The sequence below is a fragment of the Brassica oleracea genome, chromosome C1 (genome assembly GCF_000695525.1).
Source record: "Brassica oleracea var. oleracea cultivar TO1000 chromosome C1, BOL, whole genome shotgun sequence".
Classification (NCBI taxonomy): Eukaryota; Viridiplantae; Streptophyta; class Magnoliopsida; order Brassicales; family Brassicaceae; genus Brassica; species Brassica oleracea.
The window spans coordinates 14,380,260-14,385,616 of record NC_027748.1 but is presented as its reverse complement, the minus strand read 5'-3'; the positions used below and the strand labels follow the sequence as shown (position 1 = coordinate 14,385,616).

At 32.4% G+C, this 5,357-nt stretch overlaps 1 protein-coding gene across 1 annotated transcript in view; it reads right to left on the bottom strand.

Moving 5' to 3' along the window:
* The window catches only part of LOC106332506, a 3,963-nt gene extending 3,669 nt beyond the window's left edge, over positions 1-294 (bottom strand). Inside the window, exon 1 of the mRNA XM_013770976.1 lies at positions 155-294. The gene's annotated coding sequence lies outside the window, so the exon portion shown is untranslated. The remainder of the gene's footprint in view (positions 1-154) is intronic.
* Between the last annotated feature and the right edge of the window lie 5,063 nt (positions 295-5,357).

Below are 5,357 nucleotides of genomic sequence, written 5' to 3'. Positions count from 1 at the left end.
TTTTTAAATTTTATTTTGAAAAAATAATATAATTTGCCAAGTTATTTGGTTTCCTTAATTAAAAGATACTAAATTTAAAATGATAATTTTCTATTGGTTGGTGAATCTAAAGGTTCACCCTAGGGGGTGAACCCAAGAATAACTCTTTTCTGTCACTTGCAGGGGAGAAACATCGGTTTGGCTCGTTACTTCATCCGCCGAGGGGTGATCAACATTTTCATCGCCTGCCGGATTTGAAAGCTGGGTGATGTTAATGAAATCACCCTCATGCTCTTGGGAATGGGTATCGGTTGGGTCCATTTGAAGTCGGTGGTGAGTTGATGATGGCAAAGGAGGAACCAGGGGACACGTATTTATAAGCTCACGAGTTGCTTCATATGTCACATAATTATTTATTTTTATTTTATTTAGGTGTATTATTTCTCTATCATGTGATTTTTCATAGTCGTATTCTTTAACTTACCGTGAGGTCAAACAAAGACCCACGAACTTAAAACTTATTAATGACCGAGGTTTAGTCTTAAAAAAAATGACCAAGGATATGTATATTTGTAGCTAACGAAAAATGTACTCATTCCCAAGAAGTTTAACATTTCAGAAGACATATATACTTTTATAGTTTATTTTCTTTCGAATTTTGAAGCATTAGAAATATATATACACTATAATTATATGATAGAAAATGACTTATTTTCATACTAAATTAATGGGTTATTAAGGTAATTTATGTTCCGTAAAGATAATTTTTTTTTTTTTGGTAAAATCCGTAAAGAATTATGATAGTACAGAAACAAAACTAGTATCTATTCTAGTTTTTTGTTTAAAACAAACTGTCTACGATGATGCACACTCTCTAGTATTTGCTTGCAACCGGGGCTTCTAGCTCAGGTGGTATAGGGCTCACGGTTGTGAGTTCCGCCACCTGGGTTCGAAACCCGGCCACTGGAGAATTCACATGCGGAACCCCAGTGCCAAAGACCGAAGACTGTTCGCGGTGAGCCACATAGTGACGTCCTGGTAGCGTCCTTGCTCACTTCGGTCTCTAGTCTGGACCATCACGGTGGGGCCAGGAAATTTGGTTATCAAAAAAAGTATATGCTTGCATATAGACCATGGAAAGAAGGAGAACAAACGAGCTGAGTAGCGACTATCAGAAGGGTCTATCCGTCTATGCTTTGCATTTGAAGCTCGAGAGTTTGATTTGCACAATGAATTGTATGGGGAGATTTACCGGGGGAAAAATGCTTTGCGACACAGGATGTAATTTTTTTTTGCTAAATGACACAGGATGTACTTTCTGTTCTTTGCTACGGATCAAATGATTTGTTGAACATGTAGTTTCAGTAGAGAATGAGATAAGTAGATTTGAAGAATTATTCCCTAATTTTTTCGTTAGGTATTTAAACCACACACTATAAGAATATTCAATCAGATTGCTCCGCTCGCAATGCTCGTACTAGAGAATGAGAATTTGCCAAATACTCACAACTTGATTTTAAATACAAACATATACCCAAACTTGAATCAAATGCAAAACTAACCTAAAAGCCTTGTGAAATTACAGCCAGTCTCTTGTGACCAAACAAAAAAACAGAAGCCATTTTTACGAATATATCCTCAGTAAGTCGTCTCAGTCGTCGGAGATGCTAGAAGTCTTCTAGACGACTTCCAAGTAAATCTTCTAGACGACTTCCAAGTAAGTCTTCTGGTGTAGCTGATCTTAAAAATAATTTATAAATTTTTTAAAAAATATTTTGATAAGCGAAAAATTAAAATCATGTAACTATAAAAAGTTTTAAGTGATATAAATTAAAATATAACAAAACTGAATTATTTTCAACATAGATGAGTGTAGGTAGTGAATCATGGTATTCTTTGGTCTAGGGTTTTGCAAAATATGTTGTAGTATTTTATGTATTCTTAGGGTTAGATTTTGGAAAGCTTGAATATTTTTTTGAAAAATTAAATTTTTATCTGTAAGTGTTTATTTTTGTGTATAGTAAACACTTTTGAAGTTTAATTTGATTTTATGAAGTGTTTAGTTAGTTAATTAAGTTTAAGGGTTATGTTTAGGGTGGTGAATAATTTTAGCTGGACGACTTACATGCAAGTCGTCCAAATATTCCCGCCTAAAATTTTTTAAAAAATTATTTTCCCGCTTAAATAATTTAACCTAGACGACTGGGAAGTTTTCTATTTTAGTTTCCCGCTAAAAATATTTTAATTTCCCGCTAAAAATATTAAAGTTTTCTGGGCGACTTACAAGTAAGTCGTCTGAATCAAAAATATTCGTCTGGTTTAAATTATTTAAGCGGGAAAATAATTTTTTAAAAAAATTTTAGGCGGGAATATTTGGACGACTTACATGTAAGTCGTCTGTTTTAATTTCTTCAACAGACGACTGAAATGTAAGTCGTCTAGGAAGTTGTCTGAGTCAAAAATATTTAACATAATTGGATTTTTTGTCTCCCTATATAAAGAAAAATTTACATATCATCTCTCCTCCTCTCAAATGGCTGCAACAAAAATGTAATGTTCATCATTCTAAAACTCTTTAACCTCTCTCTAATCTCTTTGAACTTATAAACATTAAGCTTTATATCAATTTATTGTTTTTGTCTCATGTCTTTCTCACTAATTTATCTTGTTTTTGCAGGTTTTTCATCACATGATTCTCATCTTCCACTAATTTAAAGGTAGATCTATCAATTTTAGATATGTATTTTTGTGTGTTCTATAAAGGTAGATTTATTTAATCTTCCACTCATTCTCTGTTTTTAAGCCATTTGAACGTTTTTGGATATGTAGGTTTTTCAGATATGGATTTGGATATGCAGGTTTTTCAGATCTGAAAGACTTTTGGGACGACTTACCTGTTAGTCGTCTAAAATATAATGCACTAGACGACTTCCAGGAAGTCTTCCAGACGACTTCCATGAAGTCTTCCAAGAAGTCGTCTGGACTTCCTGGAAGTCTTCTGACGAAACCTCCCTTTCATAACAGATCTGAACGTTTTGGTAAGTTTTTATGTCTGATTTTTCTTCATTTGGTAGCTTCATGTTGTATAAAGGTCTTACTTTTTCCCCAAACTAAAACTCTCCAAACTCACTCTAATCTCTTTGATTTGAAAACACCAAACTTTATATGAATTTTTTAGTTTTGTCTCATGTCTTTCTCACTAATCTATCTTTTTTTTTCCTGGTTTTTAATCAGATGGTTCTCATCTTCCACTCATTTTTTCTAGACGACTTACACGGAAGTCGTCCGTCTGACAACTTACACGGAAGTCGTCCGTCCGACAACTTACATAGAAGTCGTCGGACGGACGACTTCCGTGTAAGTCTTCGGACGGACGACTTCCGTGTAAGTCGTCTAGAAAAAAATAATTTGTTTGGTTTTATTTTTCAATTGCAAAACTATCCTGAGACGACTTCCATGTAAGTCGTCTATAAAAACACATTTAAAACTCAATTGCAAAACTATCCTGAGACGACTTCCATGTAAGTCGTCTATAAAAACACATTTAAAACTCAATTGCAAAACTATCCTGAGACGACTTCCATGTAAGTCGTCTATAAAAACACATTTAAAACTCAATTGCAAAACTATCCTGAGACGACTTCCATGTAAGTCGTCTATAAAAACACATTTAAAACTCAATTGCAAAACTAACCTCTGCATTGACCATAAGACTTCCATTTAAGTCGTCTACAGCCTTGTAAGTCGTCTGGACGAACAGATCTGGAAAAAAACTGATTTCATAGTTTCAACCAGTGAGATAACTTGTTTATCACACATAAGTCTTCTCCAAGCACCCAGAATCTCAAACAAAAGTGACCCACCAAATAATCGTAAGCTTTAATGGTTCTATGAACCATAAAAAAATTTAAAATAAAAATTTTGGGTTTTTTTGGATGAATATGGAGAGAAAGTGAAAGGGATGTTGTTTTTAATTCATAAGAATTGAGAATGAAAGAGTGTAAATCGATTTTTAGGTGCATTAAGAGCTTCAAATTGGTTGTTCATGGTGGTTGGTATATTGATGGCAATGACAATATTGTGAATACTTGAGGAAGATGGGATAATAGAGTAAAATATGCATTTTCGAAAAAAAACAGAATAAAAAAAGTGATGGTATTTTCGTAAATAATTTGAATTTTGGGGGTGAAAGAGACAAATCAAAGTTTCAAAAAAATATGGGTTAGTTTTGTGTTTGACTTTAAGTTTTGAGTTATATTCGCAAAAACCCTGCTAGAGATCAAATTTTCTAAGTTATTTGTTGTTGACTTGTTCAACATTTAATAGTTGTGTTTTAAGGGAATAGTTGGTCTTTTTGTTTTTTATCCCCAATACTAATTGACATCGATCTACCTTAATATTAAATTATTAATTAATTAATATTAATTGACCTAAAACTGTTAGAAATTGTCATATTGCAATTTTTTTTCTTTTTCATTGTTTAAGACTTTTTCATTGTTGATGACTTGGAAAATATTGTTTACGACTTCTAATTTATGTTTATGGCTTACGGAATATTGGAGTTGATTATTAACATAAAATTTCGAACCTGAGTTTGATCAGGATGCTAAGAAAAAAGTAATTGGAATTTTAAGTTTTTTTAAGGGAAAATTACCAAATATGACTCACAACTTGATTTCAAACACAAAGGTTAACCCAAACTTGATTCAAATGCAAAAGTAACCTAAAAGGCTATTGAAATTACAACCAACACCTTGTGAATAAACAAAAAAACCGAATTTTTTTTACGTTTCTAAACCCCGTAAATCGTCTGCCCAGACGACTTTACAGTAAGTCATCTTACTGGAAAGTCGTCTGCACTAATTTTACTTAGAAAGAATTTAAAAATTTTGTAAAAAATATTTTGATAAGTGAAAAATTGAAATCATGTAATTAACATATGTTTTAAGAGATATAAATTAAGATATAACAAAAGTTAATTGTTTTCAACGTAGATGAGTGAAAGTAGTGAGTTATGATATTCTTTGGTATAGGTTTTGCCAACATATGTTGGAGTATTGTATGTGTTCTTAGGGTTAGATTTTAGAATGCATAAATATTTTTTTGAAAACTTTAAAATTTACCTAAGTATTTTTATATATGTGTATAGTAAACACTATTTAAGTATAACTACGGGTTTATAACGTGGTTAATTAGATAATTTAGTTAATTTAGTTTAGGGGTTAAATTTAGGGCCAGGGACGACTTACTAGTAAGTCGTCTGATGTACAATAGTCAACAGACGACTTATTAGTAAGTCGTCCAAACCGGACCAAACCTTTAATTTTACAATGTACTTTTAAACCTAACCGGATTATTTACCGACCATATATAAGGTG